Here is a 22,198-nt window from a genome sequence, read left to right as displayed (position 1 = left end):
CATTCGATAAACAAGAATGTCTTAACTGCATGCGGAAAATAAAAAGAACGCATGAAAATTTAGAAAAGCTGCATACATGTAGCCAACTGAAGGTACATTCTGAACAAATAGTGATATCACATATGGCACCCTGCTACCCAAAGAACCGCCATATTCAGGTCTCACGTGCTCATTTCAAGTATTCTTATACAAGGTTTTAAAAACGTGGGACTGATAGTTTATTTGCACTTCAAACCCGCTTATTCTTGTCTTCCGCAAGGAAATGTGCATCGGCATAAAATTGTTTTCTGTAATGTGATTATTGTCAGATTCAATTAAAGAGAGTTACCACACCTAATAGAAACGATTAGCATTACTAATATAGTGCTGAGAGTTGCGACGTCACTTGTCACATGTTTGGTACCTATATATATGTATCATTTGGCAAGTAATGCTGTCAAAGGTAGACTAACAGCTCAACACATTTGTCTCATCTTGTTAATGAACAATACTTGTAAAGTGAAATTATTAAACGATGTATTGCTGAAAAATACTTGTAGAGTGAGATTACTAAACGATGTATTGCTGAACAATACTTGTAAAGTGAGATTACTAAACAATGTATTGCTGAACGATACTTGTAGAGTGAGATTATTAAACGATGTATTGCTGAACAATACTTGTAAAGTGAGATTATTAAACGATGTATTGCTAAACAATACTTGTAGAGTGAGATTACTAAACAATGTATTGCTGAACAATACTTGTAAAGTGAGATTATTAAACGATGTATTGCTGAACAATACTTGTAAAGTGAGATTATTAAACGATGTATTGCTAAACAATACTTGTAAAGTGAGATTATTAAACGATGTATTGCTGAACAATACTTGTAAAGTGAGATTATTAAACAATGTATTGCTAAACAATACTTGTAAAGTGAGATTACTAAACAATGTATTGCTGAACAATACTTGTAAAGTGAGATTATTAAACGATGTATTGCTGAACAATACTTGTAAAGTGAGATTATTAAACGATGTATTGCTAAACAATACTTGTAAAGTGAGATTATTAAACGATGTATTGCTGAACAATACTTGTAAAGTGAGATTATTAAACGATGTATTGCTGAACAATACTTGTAAAGTGAGATTATTAAACGATGTATTGCTGAACAATACTTGTAGAGTGAGATTATTAAACGATGTATTGCTGAACAATACTTGTAAAGTGAGATTATTAAACGATGTATTGCTGAACAATACTTGTAAAGTGAGATTATTAAACGATGTATTGCTAAACAATACTTGTAAAGTGAGATTATTAAACGATGTATTGCTGAACAATACTTGTAAAGTGAGATTATTAAACAATGTATTGCTAAACAATACTTGTAAAGTGAGATTACTAAACAATGTATTGCTGAACAATACTTGTAAAGTGAGATTATTAAACGATGTATTGCTAAACAATACTTGTAAAGTGAGATTATTAAACGATGTATTGCTAAACAATACTTGTAAAGTGAGATTATTAAACGATGTATTGCTGAACAATACTTGTAGAGTGAGATTATTAAACGATGTATTGCTGAACAATACTTGTAAAGTGAGATTATTAAACGATGTATTGCTGAACAATACTTGTAAAGTGAGATTATTAAACGATGTATTGATGAACAATACTTGTAAAGTGAGATTATTAAACGATGTATTGCTAAACAATACTTGTAAAGTGAGATTATTAAACGATGTATTGCTAAACAATACTTGTAAAGTGAGATTATTAAACGATGTATTGCTGAACAATACTTGTAAAGTGAGATTACTAAACAATGTATTGCTGAACAATACTTGTAAAGTGAGATTACTAAACAATGTATTGCTGAACGATACTTGTAGAGTGAGATTATTAAACGATGTATTGCTGAACATTACTTGTAAAGTGAGATTACTAAACGATGTATTGCTGAACGATACTTGTAAAGTGAGATTACTAAACAATGTATTGCTGAACGATACTTGTAAAGTGAGATTATTAAACGATGTATTGCTGAACAATACTTGTAAAGTGAGATTACTAAACAATGTATTGCTGAACAATACTTGTAAAGTGAGATTATTAAACGATGTATTGCTGAATAATACTTGTAAAGTGAGATTACTAAACGATGTATTGCTGAACAATACTTGTAGAGTGAGATTACTAAACGATGTATTGCTGAACGATACTTGTAGAGTGAGATTATTAAACGATGTATTGCTGAACATTACTTGTAAAGTGAGATTACTAAACGATGTATTGCTGAACGATACTTGTAAAGTGAGATTACTAAACAATGTATTGCTGAACGATACTTGTAAAGTGAGATTACTAAACAATGTATTGCTGAACAATACTTGTAAAGTGAGATTATTAAACGATGTATTGCTGAACAATACTTGTAAAGTGAGATTACTAAACAATGTATTGCTGAACGATACTTGTAGAGTGAGATTATTAAACGATGTATTGCTGAACAATACTTGTAAAGTGAGATTATTAAACGATGTATTGCTAAACAATACTTGTAAAGTGAGATTATTAAACGATGTATTGCTAAACAATACTTGTAAAGTGAGATTATTAAACGATGTATTGCTAAACAATACTTGTAAAGTGAGATTATTAAACGATGTATTGCTGAAAAGCATGACATTTCGAAAAAAAAAGAGTCTTTGTTATTCTTTGAAGATTAATTTGTTTGTTTGTAATTAAACACAAAGTTACACAGTGGGTTTTCTGTGTTCTATCTACCACGAGTATAGAAGCCCGGTTTCTAGCATTGTAAGTCCGCATACATACGTTGTGCCACTGGAGGACTTAAAGATGAAAATAAACAGTGGAGTGTTGAGGGGCTCCGAAACAAAACCTCAAGTCAGTCTGAAGCAACATTTACATACTCAAAGCGAAAACTATAGTTACCAAAAATAACCTTCCGACCCATAAAAAAAAAATGCAATTGAGTTAGAAATACATCCTGGGGCTGCTGACAAGATAGTAGATGACAATATTCAGCGAAGACTAACCAACCAAAAGTCCTCAGAGTTTTTGCCACACGTAAGAGTTAACAACTGGCTGGAAAAACTGAAACTGTTGAAATTTAATTCGATTAAATATCCAGTTTCTCCAAATAAAGCAAATAAAGTTTAATCTGCTTGACACGACATTAAAAACATCTATGTTTACCTACAAATGGAACAGCTGTGAAAAATACTGCGAGATGTGTGATCTAAAATCAACCTAGCGTTATTTCTCAGAAGCGCGTTACAATGAAAGTTATGGTGACAATGACGTAAGAGTAGATCCGAGGGCAACGCAGGACATAAAACGTTGTTTTTTTTTGTTTGTGTGTGTTTTTTCTTATGCACAAAACTACACAAAGAGCTAACTGTGCTCTGCCCACCAGGGTTATCGAAACCTGGTTTCTAGCAATACATACTGTTATCCTTTAATTAAAACATTACTTTTAATTATTTTGGAATGTAGGTTAATGAAAAAAAAAATTAGGTCAATTCCAAACAATTTAAATTTTGATTCGTAAATACATACATATATATATATATATATACCAGTACTGTTAAAACAATTAAAAATATATACGTAATATATATTTATTTAAATATATTTACATCTTTTTCTGTTTGTGTGATCTTTATAAATTTAGTTAATAATTTTTTGACGAATATTATATCATTTTCTTCGGTATCTATCAACTATCACTCACTTATGTATAAACTCTGTTACTGTTAAACTGGAATGTCAGTTAGAGGATGTTTTACACACATGTGCAACAAGAACCTTGGATGTTCTTGTTCACTTACATTAACTTCTGGTGCACTTTTGTTCTGTTTACACAGTTGCGGTTATTTGTCTTTTCGGTATAAATGTTTGTTTTGTAATCATTTGGTTTTATTAGTAAGAATATAAATGTTGAATGTAAATGTTTAAACACGTATTTATTATATCTCTGTCAAGGTCCTATTCAATAAAATGTTCATGTCTGATAGACTGAGCCCACATTTCTGGCCCGTACGACAAGCATCTTACACGATAAGACACTACAAACTATTCAGTAACGTAAAACGTGACTCAAAATGCTGAATTCTCTTAATTCTATGCGCGTCCAAGAACGAAAGAAAACATTCTTGTACTTCAGGTAAGAGAGCCGTTTGGACTTTCTGTATAATTCCAAAGAAGAGTGAAAAAAAAAAACCTAAACTTTCTCATGTACAGGCACTTCTAGAAAAGACAAAGAATCAGAAGACTTTCTCTAAATATGTGTATTTCCAGAAAATCCAGCGAACAGTTCGACTTTCTGTAACTGTTTTTTTTTTTTAAAAAAAGACACAACACTACTAGATTTACTTCTACAAAATATAAAAAATTATTGGACTTACTGCTCCTATATGTATTGCTATAAAAGACTGATGACAATTTTCTTCCTATACCTGTCTGTTCCTAAAGCAAAGTCAGGGAATCATTTGACTTCTACAGCAATATTAAATGTTAATATTACCTAACCTATGGTTAAAAGTCAGCAGTGGCGGTTTTAAAGTTGTGTGGTTATGTTATCTCAGGGGTTAATAACTTTTGTGGGCTCTACATCCCATGTAATTTTACATAAAATAAAATTAACAATGGGCTCCTATTAAGACCATGGGCCTTTAGGCTACGCCCCTTCTAGCCCCTACCTAAATACGTCACTAAAAGTGTTTATGATATTACGTCAGGTTTGATTTCTATTCTTTTCTCGAAATAGCAGCAGTCATAAAAGCCAAAATGCATTTATCCAGAGAGAATAGTTCGATTATTGTTGACCATTGCGATTTTAGGGACGGGATTGCAAGGAACTGTAAGAGAGGTGTGAAGCCTTATAAGTGTATTGAGTGTTGTTATAATAAGCCTAAAGTTTGTTTGTTTTGGAATTTCGCACAAAGCTACTCGAGGGCTATCTGTGCTAGCCGTCCCTAATTTAGCAGTGTAAGACTAGAGGGAAGGCAGCTAGTCATCACCACCCACCGCCAACTTTTGGGCTACTCTTTTACCAACGAATAGTGGGATTGACCGTCACATATAACGCCCCCACGGCTGGGAGGGCGAGCATGTTTGGCGCGACTCGGGCGCGAACCCGCGACCCTCAGATTACGAAGCGCACGCCTTAACGCGCTAGGCCATGCCAGGCCCAAGCCTAAAGTGAAGGATCACCTAACCTAGAGCCAGGTGCATAAAATTTATCATGCCACTAAAAATATTAAATCAATCTTAAATTTAAATCGTCTCTGAAATTAAGCAATTTTCTGTCATATCGTTATCGTTTTTAATAAAAAACAAACCCTTTTAATTAAAGGAGACTCTAAATTTAAAAGAAAAAATCAGCAGATATTTTCCACTTTTATTGTTTATACATTTCATTTAATACTTTCAGTAAATAAACTAACAATAATATTAGGTTACAGATTTGTTGTTAAGCGACATGATATAAAATCCATTGTTAATACGTAAAATAATTGTGCGCAGCATTCAAGATGAAACCTTTAAATCAAATCCATATGCTTGTTTCTGGCAGTAGTCAGTCATGTGTACACAATACCCATCACAACATTCTGAAGAGGTGAATATACAAATGTATCCAATAAAATGTGCTAGCTGTATAGGAACAACCGAAGTAATCTTCATTATTAGAGTCCCGCCGAACCGGATACAACCGGTAACCTCTGATTTAACTGAAGTATAAACAATCTGGATGAAGAGCGCTGAAGCGCATTGGCATCTGGCTGCGCTGACACAGAAATTTTTTATAATATATAAAATGAGCTACAATTTAACAATCCTCAAGTATATGTAAATTATAATTTATTTTATTAATCTACGATTGTTTCTTTGTTTGTTTTGAATTTTGCGCAAAGCTACACGAAGGCTATCTGCACTAGCCTTCCCTAATTTAGCAGTGTAAGACTAGAGGGAAGGCAGCTAGTCATCGCCACCCACCGCCAACTGTTGGGCTGCTCTTTTACCAACGAATAGTGGGATTGACCGTCACATTGTATCGCCCCAAAGGCTGAAAGTGCGAGCATGTTTGGTGTGACGGAGATTCGAACCCGCGATCCTCAGATTACGAGTCGAGTGCCTTAACCACCTGGCCATGCCGGGTCTCCACGATTTTTGATTCTAGAAATTTAAGAAAACAGCGCGTGAGTCGTATTGAAGAGAGAAAGCTGTAAGTAAACAAAATCGTGGGAGAGAAAAGAACCAGCAGACATTCACTGTTGTATAAATAATTGTAACTATGTGTAACCATTGGAGGTGGAAAGTTTCCAACACCATTATCACAGCATTTCACTTTCATTATTTACACCTTTTAACTATTAAACATGATATTAGTAAGCACCCTTTTAACAAAGAAACAAATTTGGAAAAGCAATAAATGTTCTACAACTGTATGTACTTCTAGCAGAGAGAAGGCCATTGCAAACAAAACATGGATATATGGGTAGATAGTTCATGTTCCAAACAACTCGTTCATGTACCATCTTCGAATGTTACAGGTTTGTTTCATATATTCACGCTACAGAACCGTTACCTGCGCACAGCAACCCCTAATTTTGAGCTCAGAAAGAAGGCAACTACTTAACGGCACCCACCGCCAACACTTGGACTTCTGTTTTCTGATTGAATAGTGAGATTTGACTGACGTCTTTATGACGCACTCGTGGATACAAAATTGTATAGTTGTTGTTTTTTACGGTAGTGGAAGGCAAACGTTGGACCCGTAGATCCACAGTCCGACACGTTAATCTCGCGATCCTGAACATTATAAATGAAACTTTATGAGTCTGAAAAACACATAAAAAAAGAACATCATGAAATAGCTTCAAACTCCTTTTAAAGAGAGTTTGTCCAATACGTTTATAATATGGACTATGTTTTATGGACTTTTGGTGTTGATTTTTAATTTAAAAAACTACGATTGAAGACTGTTTTAAACATAGAAAACACGAGCGAGAATGAGACCATGACATCCCATTAAAGCCTAAAAATACCTTAAAAAATACAGTCGACAAGCTTAAAAGTTGCTATAAAAGTTACATTTTAAACGTTCTTGAAGATAAAATCAAAAGTCTCATGATACAACAACTGTGTGTCCTGACTGTTCATCTGGCATGCGTATATATATAAGTGGTGAGTTTAATAAAATTTCGAGATCTGTATCACCTTTTCTTTCCACGTCTACAGAATTGTGCTGACTCAGTTGTTAATACCGTGGATTTTTGCTGTTAAAAAGTGTTAAAAGTGACAGAGTATAATACATTATAATTTTCTTAATTGAATACAATTAGAAGCAACACCATAATGAAGAATTCTAAAGGCTTATGATAATTCTAACAAACTTACTATCAACAGTAAAAAAAGGAAGAATACCAAAGCTCTCTGGGTTTATTTTCACTATGAAAGAGAGGCGTCTTCCCGTCCGCTAAAACTTAACAACTTGTTGGATAATCATTTCTTTCTTGTGTCATATCTCGTGAGGATAAGGTGTCAGTTTTAGGATAAACGATGTTATTGACTATTCGTTTAGAATAAGACATCTGTGTTAATGGGGGAAGATTCAGATTTGTTTGTTTGTTTTGAATTTCGCGCAAAGCTACACGAGGGCTATCTGCGCTAGCCGTCCCTAATTTAGCAGTGTAAGACGAGAGGGAAGGGAGCTAGTCATCACCACCCACCGCCAACTCTTGGGCTACCATTTTACCAACGAATAGTGGGATTGACCGTCACATTATAACGCTCACACGGCTGAAAGGGCGAGCATGTTTGGTGCGACGTGGATTTGAACCCGTGACCCTCAGATAACGAATCGAACGCCTTAACCCACCTGGCCATGCAGAGCCACAAAAGATTCACGTCCACGTTCCTAAGTTAAAAGTAAAACCACGTCACTAACGTTTCTTTTTCTTTTCGTGTTCAGTTATAAACTAAAGTTGTCATTCTGTCCTTTTCTTTCTCTCTATATATACTATACTATAATATATTATATATAGAATATAAAAAAGAGAAAAATATAAATATATAAAAAGGTAAAAAAGCTACAAAATAACATATATAATATATATCATGAAAACACCGCATTCTGCATGCATTTCTAACATACATAACTTTGCATCATATCTGTGTATATATATATACATGGGTACTCAATAAGCTTGGTACTATATTCCTTCACACGTTCCACAAAATTTTACTTATTTAACTTTAATTCTTCTATGTTCTTCGACATGACAGATATTGTTTTTGTCACTTCGAATCCATTTATACACAGAGAAAAAAAAAAAAATAGGATTTTCACCAGGAACTCCATTTTATCTATCCATAGGTCAAAATGCCAGGTTAAACTTCCATAAGATTCAGATATAGCTTTGTTCCGTTTATTGAATTGAATAATATGACTGACTGTCGTTCTTATAACGCGACCACAACTGAAAGTACGTAACGCGTTCAGCGTGCTAACCATTAAGTCATGTACGACCAGAAAGCGAAGTATGTATACCTACATACACTTGATTTAAATGTAATGTCAAGTTTTATACAAACTTTAATATGAAGTACAGTCAAGTAAGAGGTAATTTGGAACCTAAAACCTGAGTCAGACATCCCACATATAAGCTTTATAACATGTTAAAACTAATATCGGCAGACTTAGATTCTTTCGTTGTTTTAAAAGTACGATCACAGTCACTGTTAAAATCTTCTAGAAGCTGGAATGAGAACATGAAACTGACTCTGTGGTAAAATACAATAAAAAACAGTAGTTAGCCATACTATATCACAAGCAGTGAACAAAACATCCAAAATGATACGTACGATATATTTGATGAAAATTGTAGTGTATTAAACCCTACCTTATCTAGGCAACGGTTGCAACCTTGTTTATATAATTTAAACATCGAATAAATTATATTGTAAGACACTTTATAGCAACTGATAATGCGAAACATGTGGGTTTTTTTTAATGGTTACGCAATGACAATTTTTGACACCGAACTTACAACATTATTCTACAGCAGACATTCGTTTGTTAACTTTCTCTAAATCACATGTAAGGAATCATGAAAGAAGTGCAACATTGAAACTTCTACCGTAGCGGAGGTTATAGGTTCGTGTGTTTTCGGGCTGTCTGCTGAGCCCACCGAGGCGAATCGAACCCCTGATTTTAGCGTTGTAAATACGGAGACATACCTCTGTACTAGCGGTGAGCTGCTGATAGCCATCCTTAATGGTTATAAAAGTGATACAATACAGAAATGGCATTTGTAGGAAGTGCTTATTCCAAATTTAGATTTATCTGATTGATTTTTGTCGGATTTGATCACAAATATTATCGACCACCGTCTATTTGAAACAGCGGGCGAAACTATTTAGAGCAGAGTGCATTGTTTTTAGTCTTAAAACTCGATTAGCTTTCTTTACTGTTGTGAACGGTTTTCACTTCTTAACAAAATAAAATGATAGTGCACTTACTTTGACCCTGTTTCTTTGGTGTTTTCTCTTTTAATTATTTTCTTTTACCAAGGAACATGAATTATCTTTCTCTCTATCTGAACAACATATAGCCGTTAACTATTATCATGATTCTGTTACATAGGGCCCAGCATGGCTAGGTAGGTTAAGGCGTTCGACTCGTAATCTGAGGGGCGCTGGTTCAAATCCCTGTCGCACCAAAATGATCGCTCTTTCAGCCATGGGAGCGTTATAATCTGCGGTTAGTCCCACTATTCGTTGGTAAAAAAGTAGCCCAAGAGTTGGCGGTGGGTGGTGATGACTAGCTGCCTTCCCTCTAGTCTTACATTGCTAAATTAGGGACGGCTAGCGCAAATAGCTCTCGTGTAGCTTTGCCCGAAATTCAAAACAAACCTGTTACATAGATTTCGAAGTCAAACAATTTATAATAAATCTGGTATTTTTAATGCCTTTCCTTGCGAGCGCAATCTAAACACCATTGTATCTTTCCTGGTCGAATCTCTGTCTTTAACTGATTATCGTCCTTTATCAGTTCGTGATCGAAATCTGTTTAGTGTTAAACGTGGCTATAACTAAACATGTAACACATACTGCCCACGTGCCTTCGAAAATACTTGCATGTGAAGGTAACTAAAAGTAATTCTTTGAAATTAATTAAATAACATTTCTGACACACAGCTTGAAAATATACTGTCTTCTTAAGAGTAAAGGTCAGATGTTGGTAGAAGGTCTATTAAACAAGAAAAGTGGATAACCCACTTCGTGGAATAAACAAAGTGTTAAATTTGATTACAGTTTTTTTGTTGTTGAATTAAAAAAGTTGCAATCAGTGACTGTGTAATCACTATCTTTCCTCAACCCTACATACAACGTGAATGTAATTGGATTATGTGGATCGCTGTGTGACACGCTGTGTGACTTTTGACCTTATATATCGTTGAAAGTTTAATAGAAAAACGTAATTAACTTTGACGAGAATATCACTGTTACATCGATAACACCCGGAAAAGAAACAGTTGAAATCTTTGAATTAAAATCTTATGAGCTTAAATGATGATCTTAATATTGATGGCGTTGTCTATTTGAAGGATAATACACTGAGAATAAAGCACCGTTTCTGTTTCTGTCCTTATATTAAGAACAAGGTGTTATTGTAGAATCCCACTGACAATGATCTAAAATGGTGTAGAAAACCACAATCTGAGTAAGACGTGAAACATTATGTGTGAGTTTGTTTATTCTCCAAAAACAAGTTTTGATCGAATCTTATCTTAACTTTTCTTTCGGGTATAATAAAAAAAAATTGTAACTTTTTTGTTTGTTTTGAATTTCGCGGAAATCTACTCGAGGGCTATTTGGGCTAGCCGTCCCTAATTTAGCAGTGTAAGACTAGAAGGAAGGCAACTGATCATCATCACCCACCGCCAACTCTAGGGCTACTCTTTTACCAACGAATAGTGGGATTGCCCGTAACATTATAACGCCCCCACGGCGGAAAGGGAGGGCATGTTTGGTGCGACCAAATGCTTTTATCTCCAAACCAAAAATTTAAACAATATGTATAGTACTGTGCGAATATGTATTGTACTTTATATTGGATGTTCAGAAAAAAGGCACAAATTCTAATGTTGCCCAAGAAAGTACAACGTATTATGGTTACCAAATAATAAATGGTGTTCATAAAAAACGTAATGCCTAGCTTGAAATTGTGGGAAAATTTCTTGATATATTTCTGTGGAACGTTAACTTGCAAAATTTGTGCATTGAAATAGGGCATTTATTACTAAAATAGAACAGCAAAAAAAAAAATATTTCAAGGGGTTTTTAACCTTTTAAGGCATAAATATTCGAGAGATTATAATAGTTTGAAAATTGTAATTTTGGCTACATTTTCTGGATAACTGCCACTCTTTTTTAGGCCGTTTATCTCTTCAATTTCTGAATCTGTTGCTTTTTTTTCTTCTTTTTTCACGAAAATAAATGCAAATAAATGACAGTTCTGTTACGATTTCCTTGTTTCATAGAATGAATACTTATTATGACCTTTGATCAAGTAGAGAATTCATAATGAAACACATGTATCAGTTACCTGCCGTTCCTTCTTTTTATATTTGACTTGTTGATCTTGTATAATTTCTTCTCATCAGGGAACTCTTGGATGGGGTTTGCTTCATTTATCATCCACGACCAATATTTTTATTTACATAACAAATACTATTGACGACATTTAAAAGCACATTTGGTTTGTATGTTTGTTTTTGAATTTCGTGCAAAGCTACTCGAGGGCTATCTGTGCTAGCCGTCCCTAATTTAGCAGTGTAAGAGTAGAGGGAAGGGAGCTAGTCGTCACCACCCATCGTTAACTCTTGAGCTACTCTTTTACCAACGAATAGTGGGATTGACCGTTACATTATAACGCCCCCACGGCTGAGAAGGCGAGCATGTTTTGGTGTGACGGGGATTCGAACCCGCGACCCTCAGATTACGAGTCGCACGCCTTACCCCATCTGGCCATGCCGGGCCCTGAAAAACGGATACCAGTTAAAAGATGATCATTTACTGCTTTTTTTTTACAATAAAGGTGCTGGTTGCTAAACGAATCTCAGATGGAGGACTCGATGTATACAGGTATTTCCGTTTTTTATCACTTACATTTCTATCTTCATACATTTGCTTTGTGCCATCTGTATAACGATAAATAGATTTTTTTCCACTTCTCTTGAACATACCTCATTGTCCAATCTTTTTCAATTTTTTTTATGTAACGTTTTTCAGGCTTAGGAACAAAAACATATTACATAAATTACTATTATCGGTGCATTGAATAAAATCGAAAGATCCTCGAGCTGGTTGTATCTTTGCCTCTAACATTGCAAATTATACAGCATCACATTGATCTGGTGGTTCTTTGCATTTATAACTTTCAGAAATACCAACGAGGGGAACACTGCAAACAGTATCGTCACTGAATACAACAAGATCTGAGGTTTTTTCGTCATTGCCTCCCTAGCCCGGCATGGCCAGGTGGTTAAGACACTCGACTCGTAATCCGAGGGTCCCGGGTTTGAATCCCCATCACACCAAACATGCTCGTCCTTTCAGCCGTGGGGTGTTATAAGGCGATGGTCAATCTCACTATTTGTTTGTAAAAGAGTAGCCCCAGAGTTGACGGTGGGTGGTGATGACTAGCTGCCTTCCCTCTTGTCTTGCACTACTAAATTAGGGACGGCTAGTGCAGATAGTCCTCGTGCAGGTTTAGGGCGAAATTCAGAACAAACCAAACCATTGTCTTCCAGTTGCACAGCTATATGTCTGTAAACTTACAACGCTAGAAAGCGGGGTTAGATACCCGCGGTGAGCAGAGCACTAATAACTCATTGTGTAGCTTGGTTCAAAGCAACGACAACTCTTCGTCACTTCTCCTTTTCTTCCATCTAAGACGTCAGCTCTTAGAATTACTGCAACCTTTGTACAAGAAGTAATAATTTATTTTGGTGACGACATGCCTCAATTATCACTTGCTCCACTTATTTCATCGTCAATAAAATCTCATTGTCTGTATCATGCGTATCACTCACATCAATAGATTCAAGGTCTCTATAAACAAACATCAACTGCGAAACGATTGTCTCCATGAGCAAGCATGAACTGTGAAACGGCTGTCTTTATAAAAAAAAATGGGAACTAAGAAACGACTGTCTCCATGTACAAACATGAACTGTGAAACGGCTGTTTCCATGAGAAAAAAGATACCGTTTGACTACATGATTTTATTGAAAGAAATTCCACGTTCAATTTATTTCTTTTTCCTTACATACTCAACACCCTCCGATAATTTGACCCTTGAGGTCACGTCACCAATAACTCACGAGTGATAAGACCTACAATCAATCTTCACTGTGATCAAAATAACTGACCTGTTTTATCTCTCTCACACTGTCAAGTCCATTTCCAGGAACATCTGACTAGACTATAACCTTTTTATGAACAAAGGTTAGATTACAAAGGTCGTATTCCTCAAGAACATCTATTAAAAAAAGCTGAGACAGTGATAAGCCTGACACTAACTTCAATTAATAAAAGATCTCATCACACTGTTCAAATTGGAATTAAAATTTAAAGTTAAAAAAACAAGTTTTAACTCTTTAACAGTTTAATTATTCTGAAATCAAATAAAGCATCAAAATATCCAAACATAAGCACTTCTTCGTGATTCGTGATCCTTTGTTAACCTGAAGATGACCAAAGAAGGTCGAAATGTTGTTGTTTTGTACTTTATTTTAATTAAAGTTTTAACACTTGTACCAGCCGTCTTGAGAATACATAAACATTTCTAGACTTGAGGAACTTCAAAATTATGTTTATTCGTAACTGAAACAAATGAATGTTAAATTTTTCTATCATCTCTTTGCTATTTTTGTTTGCTTGTTTAAAGTTAAGTCCAAAGCTACACATTGGGCGAGTTCGGCATGGTCAAATGCTTAGGGGCGCTCGGCTCGAAATCTGGGGGTCGCGAGATCGAATCCCCATCACCATTTCAGCCGTGGAGACGTTATAAAGTTATGGTAAATCTCGCTATTCACTAGTAAAAGAACGGCCCAAGAGTTGGAGGGGGGGTGATGACTAGCTACTTTCCCTCTCGTCTCACACTGCTAAATTAGGGACAGTTAGTGCAGATGGCTCTTTTGAAGCTTTGGACGAAATTCCAAAACAAACACAATGGGGTATCAGTGCTCTGCCCATCACGGGTATCAAAACCCGGTTTCTAGCGTTGTAAATCTGCAAATATACAGCCTTACCACTGGTAGGCTCAAACTAACTAGGAAATTTTAACTGGAGTTAAATAAGGATTAATAACTTGTTACACTCTGTCATTTTTTTTCTGACACGTGTTTGGAAAAGAAATTCATTTCCGTGTTTTCTTTTGTTATCACAGTATTTCATTTTCTTTTATTATCAATTTCATCATAACAAGAATAATAACATGAAATGAAAATATCTATATTGCGATATAGTCATATTGAAATTTTTTCATGGGTGAGATAATATTTGATATCTCTGCTTATCTCGATATTTTATAAACTTTTATCAAATAAACTAATGTTAAGTTGTTTTGTTATCATTGTTAAAAATTTAAACTATATAAATATTTGTTTTTCTTTGTTTTTTTTTAAATTTCGCACAAAGCTACACTAGGGCTATCTGCGCTAGTCTTCCGTAGTTTTGCAGTATAAGAATAAAGGGAAGACAGCTAGTCATCACCACCCACGGTCAACTCTTGGGCTACTCTTTTACCAAAGAATAGTGGGATTGACGGTAAAATTATGACGTCCCCACCGCTGAAAGGGCGAACAGGTTTAGTGCGACGGGGATTCGAACCCACGACCCTTAAATTACGAGTACACTTGTCTACACAGGTATACACACTTGATTTTTAGTATGTTTTTAATAAATATTATTTTCAATCTCCAATCTGTTCTTTCATTACGCAACTTAACAAACCAATCGAGTTCTTAAATTTTCGATCCTGTTGTTATTATTTGTTCTAATTTTTACTTGTAGGGAAACCTGTTCACTTGAGTATATCGCAGTAGCTGCCTTCTTTCTCATATTTCAATTCAAAATTAGGAACAGATGGCACAGATAACTCTTGTGTAAGATTTACTTTAACATCCGAAACAAATAAACGTACTAAAATTTTTCACCATCGCGAAGTTGCCCGAAGCACCACAGTTACTGTCGTCAGATGTCTCTGCTTGCTGTGATACCTGTTATATGTAATCCTAAATGATTTAATTTTGTAAGACTAATTACGCATCACGTAGGTTACATCTTTTGTTTATTGAAGGAACGATTATTTCCTGTTTCCGGAGTATTCAAGGTGAACTTCTCACGAATAATCACTTTAATTACAAACCACCTACGTTAGGAAAATCACAAGTACATCAGTCACGTAACTTTCACGTGCATTCTTGTTAAAATATATATATATATATAAAATACGACCAAACAGGAACAAAGAAGTATAATTTCGTTTTATTTTATTTTGACGTATTTATCTTGTCACCATGGCAACATATACGTATGATTTTTTAGAAAATCTGACCTTTGGAAAGTAGATTTATAGATAGATAGATAAAGGGATAAAACTGAAAGAAAAAGCAAAAAGAGAAAACGAAAGAAATACAAATTTTATTAAGTAAGATTAACATAAATAATTTATTTACTAAACAAATATTTTAAAACCTTCTTTAGCGTTGCTTTTTGTCCACGAACACGATTAATTAGTGTACATTAATGTTTGTTATTTACGTGTGAAGATGGCAGGATTATTGATGTGCGCGTGAAGGGCTAATAGGCCTAATTCTTGCATGAAAGCTTCTTCCACACTATGCACAGGAGAATTCTAGGTTTGGGGCAATGTATATGTAAGACATCAGGACTATCAAGAATAGTTCAATGCGTTGCCAAAAAAGGTAAATATATATTATACTCTACATTTTTTTTTAAATTACATGTTGTTCTACAAAGCGTTCGGACAATACATTATGGTTCTCTGGACCTATGTGTAATAGGGTCATAGCGTATTTCCTTAATGAGTTGTCGAAATAGCTAATAAGACTGTCGTAATATTTGCTAGGACTCACATTCTTAAGTATATTTTTATAACAAAGGTTATTTTAATATGCTTAAACATGTTAGGCCTAACACAAATTATGGCAATATTATTGACGATATCAATACGTTATGGCTTTGTAGATGGTAGCCAAAAGAATCAATACCGTTATGGCCCCTATAGTTTGCCATAAACTTGTTACTATGTCATCATATTAACGATTACTTTATAGACAAAGCTTTTGGAAGTACGCAAGCTGATAGCTTCAGCAGTGAATGTACTAATGCGTTATCAAAATTACAGCTGGTGTCCTTACAGACCACCTCTGACTATAATGAATTGCTTGTTGATCCGCGACTTTGTTGACTACTAGTTCTCAAGCAGCATATGAACCACAAAAAATATCATAAATATCGCAATATTGCAAATAGCAATTTCTGCAGTCTTCAAATCAATTTTATATTGCAAATATGATTTCACCCAGTGATTGTGGTTCTTTTAAGATGAGTGTCATAACAGAGAGACACGTAAAATTAGTCAGTATGACAGAGGGCACGGACCTTTCTGAAAAGGAGTAATATGAAAACAAGTTAATACACAAATTAATCTATAGAATTATATGTTAAGTTGATAAGACATTTAACAGATAAGAGACGCGTGCTCTTGTAAGCCACAGATACCTTCATTCTAAACATGTATAATTACTAGCCCTTTTAAACTTTATGATAATATGAGCTACATCAGACATACTTGTAGGCTCTTCAATATATCTTTCGTATGAACCTCCAGTGAGGTAGATGAACGAGATGACTTCTACATTTTGAAACTAATAACATTATATCCTTATGGATTAAACCAATATTTCAATAACCCTGCTGTTCTGAATTTAAATGTTGATTACCGTATTGCTAATTTTTATATATAGGTAGCTTTTTCATAAAAATAAGAAAATAAGAGGTAAAGGGAAAAATAAATTAAAATGGGTTGATTTTTCAAACTTTTGTAGTAATTTAGATAACACCTCGCTCTCCTAATTTCTATTTCTATTATTTTTATTGTCTATTGCTGTTCCTTTATTTTATTATTTTATTTATTTATGTGAGACTGTCGAATGGATCTTAAGACTGATAGACAGTGTATCCCTAACCGCAATGTGGGTCTACTTCCGCAGTCATCTGCAAAACTAGGATACATTTTGTATCCCATGTTATAGCCTGTACCTTGGGGATCCTTTCAATTGCGCAGCGTTTTTTTATTTTTGTTTTTGTTTGTAACAAACTAACTTTAGTCAGAGGTTTGAGTTTACTATTTTTAAAACACTTCTTTCGAATTTGGCCAAGCATGGCCAGGTAGGCTAAAGCGTTCGACGCATAAATTGAGGGTCGCGGGTTCGAATCCCCGTCGCACCAGACATGCTCGCCCTTTCAGCCGTAGGGGCGTTATAATGTGACGGTCAATCCTACTATTCATTGCTAAAAGAGTAGCCCAAGAGTTGACGGTGGGTGGTGATGACCAGTTGCCTTCCCTCCAGTCTTACAGTGCTAAATAAGGACAGTTAGTCCTCATTGTCCTCGTGTAGCTTTGTGCGAAATTCAAGAAACAAAATCAAACAATCTTTCTATTTTGTATTATTCTACTTAACTCTACAGTGCTAATATTATCTTTACATATATAGACAGACGTAGATAAAGGACCGAGACTCCATCATTGTTCAGTGACATAACTCAAGATTTCATGTTCTCAAGAATCGATGAAGTTATTCGACTGTTTAATTCTGTCTTCAGAATCAAGTAGAATTGCATCTAGAGGTTCATATGGACAACCTAACTGTCATATATTAGTTTATGTTGTTGAATCAATCTATTTATGAGATTCTCATGTGAAAGAAATTGATCTTTCGTTAAACAAAAACAAATAAAACAATGATCGGTTCCCATTCATACAAACAACAAGCTACGCGTGTTATTAGGTTCATAAAAGTTAAACGTTTATTAGACTATTGCAACAATACATTTCCATTTCATAGATGTACATAATAAAGAAAATACACACATTTATTAACAAATACTACTTACTATTCTCATATTTCTAAACATAACAACTAGATAAAAAAGGACAAAAGCTAATAAGTAAAAAAACAAGGGTTAAAGAAACACGAGTAGAACCGTGCTCTTACATGTAGTAGTTTATACAAGTTTATATTTTTGCTTCAAGAAAAGTGTGTGTTTGCTGCCGTGTGTAAAACAACTTAAGTTTCAAAGCTTTACTACAAGTGGTTAAACCAAATAAAGCTGGCAGGATATTTGTTTATTTTAACAGCTACCATCCAAACTCCGTGTTGTTCTTAAAACTGATTCTCTAGTTGAGTTATAAGTTTGTTGACGTAGACAACATGCCAGAGTTTGACCTCGAAGTACAGACATGTATATACGCTGACGTGTAAATATTGTATGACTCTGATAACAGAAAAAACGTATTGAAAATAAACACGTAATTTTTTCTTAACCCGCTACTCAAATATCGCACATATATAAAATGAGTGCTTGAGAAAACTTTGTGATTTATCAAGTCAAAGAAATTAGCCTTCTAGAAGACGAAAACATCATACAAAAAAGAGGAGCTTCAACATAATATAAGCTTTATTTTGTTTATTTGAATTAATTTTGTGAATTTTAAGATGGTCTGGTGTTCGTTGAAATAACTGCAGGCCGCATATTACGCTATTATGAATTGAATCTTTTGTTGTTGTTTACTATCAACAAGGATTCACAATAGGTAGGTTGTTGTTCATGTTGTTTATTCAACGTAAAACTACACAATGACTTATCTACATTCTGATCACTGCAGGGAATAGAACCCAGAATTTTTAGCATTGGAACGTACCGCCACCCAGACAGCATACAGTTAATTCCACCATATCGAATATTTGTGTGATATTTTAGCCTTGCTTGAAATAACCCAAGAGTAATACCAATGTGGATGATTTAATTAGAGTACCATAATGGAGTCGCTGGTCCAAACCACAACCAGTTGTTAGGCTTTCGTTACTCTTACACTTATCCATGGATTGTTCTACTTAAATTTATCCATTAAAAAAGATGAATTGTTGACAGAGACATCTGTAGACCCAATTATTATGAAAATGAAATTACTAATTTTTTATTTTACGTGAATTTCTAAAATTCTACTATTTAGCTCAGAAAAATTTGTATTCCAAAAAGTTTACCTGATGAAGATTAATAATGCTAACAATCAAAAGGTATCATAACACTGCCACCGTTATTTATTTTCTCTATATTAACCAAACCTTGTATTACAGAAAACAAAAGGCGATTATTATGAAAAGGCATAGAAACAATATTTCGATTACTGCCGACAGATGGCAATCACATAATAATGTAAGTCTAGCTCGACTATATCTTTTTGTTTTATAAATATTTGCCATAAACTGTAAAGGCACTACACAAATAAATTACTAACTTCCGGAGTTTCACGTAACGTACTGTTTAAAATGTCCAAAACTCTGCATCAAATATTGACAAATGTTTTATATAAATATATATACGTAAAAGTCACCTGCTACGACACACCCTACATCTACGGATTTACCACGCTGAAATCAGCGATTCTTTTCATCTCAGTGGACACAGCTGATAGCCTAATGTGGCTCTGCTGTAAGAGAAACACACACACAGGCAAAAGTATAAAAACCTATATCAGTGTCAAGGTTACAATTTTATGTGGTTAAACCGAAAGCATCTAGATCGTGGACGCAGTTGACAAAATAACAATTAAAATTAATAAACTAACTACATTGGATGTTTCGATGGTAGTGTTGTCACTCAGTGCATAATTTCTGAAGGATAATTTGAAAAGCTTTTGTTCTTCAACTTTATGTAACCTTCGTATGCTAGTGCCTAAACTTTAGGTCCTAAAATATTATGTCAAAATTGCACTGGAAATTTGTGCATTGAAACGTTTTAAGGAACTTTAATAACACACAGACATAAAACAAAACAGATGAACACGTACAAGGGAATATTATGACTCCATCACACACAATAAGTTATTTCGACTATAATATTTCCCATACTGACTGATATACCCTTTCAACTAACAGGGGAAACGTAGGAATCATCAAGGGTGACATAAAGGAGACAAGATTCTAACACTTACTCTTGTCATTACCCAGAGGTTTCTAATGGACTGATGAAATTCGGTCCAGCGCTTTCGCAGTCATAGGCGGAAGTACGCACAGTCTTTTGTCAAATAATTATTACTAAACATATATGTGTGTGTTGTTTTTTCTTATAGCAAAGCCACATCGGGCTATCTGCTGAGTCCGCTGAGGGGGAACGCACTACTATATATATGTAGCTGCGAAATCAATGTTACGTGACTCCATTCGTAAGACATAATGTTGTTGCTAACTGTTGTACCAAAACAAGATTATGTTATACCACTTATTTATTGGGGCTTCTAATCGTTGTATCGAAACAGATTTATGTTGCCTGACATTGCAACTTCGACTGCAGCCTTCCATTTGCGTGGATGTCCCTTTCCAATACCATGTTTTAGCCTGAGACCAAAGCCACAAGAAGTGAGTAGGAGAGCTTGACAAGCATGTGCTAAAATTATATTACTGTCATTCCAGTTTCTTCTGCCATCTTCAACAAAACAAACACTGATTTGGAAAAATGGTAAGTTACTTGTAAACCTTCACCAGCTTTAACTCATTGTTTATAGCAGCGAGAAACACACCCTTCTTCGCAGCAATATTTTTTGTTAACTGTGTGTGATGTCCTTCAAATTTAACCAATCCTGTTGCGTGTGTTTATAAAATTTAACCAATTCCATTTTCGTTGGAAAATATGTAAATCACAGTTTTCATGTAATGCTGTTGTCACAGAAATTATTTTCTAAAAGCCAACTTTCAGTGCACTGTTTATGGCACTTTAAGCTAATAAAAAATATTTTTTATTTATAAAGAAATTGCACGTAAAATATAAAGTGTCTGAACTTTTTTTTTCAGATTTGAATAAATTTGAAGTGTAATTCTCTAAAACATTTGTTCAGTTTTGAGAATTTTGATAACAAGAAATGACTATATGAAACCAGTGAAGGTGGGTGAGTTCTCACAGCATCAAACACTGCTAAAACGTTGTTTTTTTGTTTTTTTTTAACAGAACTTTCAGAGAATAGCCAAAGTGCTTAATAGTCAAATTATTCAATCGTGTGCAGTTAGGTTTGTTTGTTTTGAATTTTCGCACAAAGCTGCAAGGGCGTTACTTGCACTAGCTGTCCCTAATTTAGCAGTGTAAGCCTAGAGGGAAAGCAGCTAATCATTATCATCCACTGCTAACTGTTGGGCTACTCTTTTACCAACAAATAGTGGGATTGACTGTAACATTATAATGCCCCTGCAGCTGAAAGAGCGAGCATGTTTGGTTTGATAGGGATTCAAACCTGCGACGCTCAGGTTATGAATTAAGTGCCTTAACCATCTGTCCACACCAGGCTTCGTGAGTAGGTAAGAATGCAAAATGAGCAAAACACCAGAACTCACTCTATATATATTTTATCAAACTTAACATGTTCTATTATTACCTATGTAAATACTATGGAATAATTATTCAGGTCCACATGTTAATGCAATTATGTGGCTGTGGTATTATTTGCATAATTTACATATGACCACAATCACAGTCCGAGTCTCTGAAATTAGCAAAATAACGGTTGATCAGTGTTGCCAAATTTACAACTTCTGACTTAGTTATGATTTAAATTCGTTGCTTATTACTTGAGAAATAGCATCTGATAGCCTGTGAAAATAATTACTTATCATTTCATTAAAAAATAACTGTTAACTTACTGTTGATGGTTAAATGTTAGATATGTTGTTGTTTTTTTAAATACTAAATGTATGATTAACCATAACTTAAAATTTAACTCAAAAATTTTATGAATTTTGTCATAGCTTACAAAAAACAAAACATTCTTTCGAGCTGTCAGAGAAAGGTGGACGTTTTTTTGTTTTTTTTG

Source organism: Tachypleus tridentatus, chromosome 5, assembly GCF_004210375.1.
Source record: "Tachypleus tridentatus isolate NWPU-2018 chromosome 5, ASM421037v1, whole genome shotgun sequence".
Lineage (NCBI taxonomy): Eukaryota > Metazoa > Arthropoda > Merostomata > Xiphosura > Limulidae > Tachypleus > Tachypleus tridentatus.
This window is presented reverse-complemented; position numbering follows the sequence as displayed.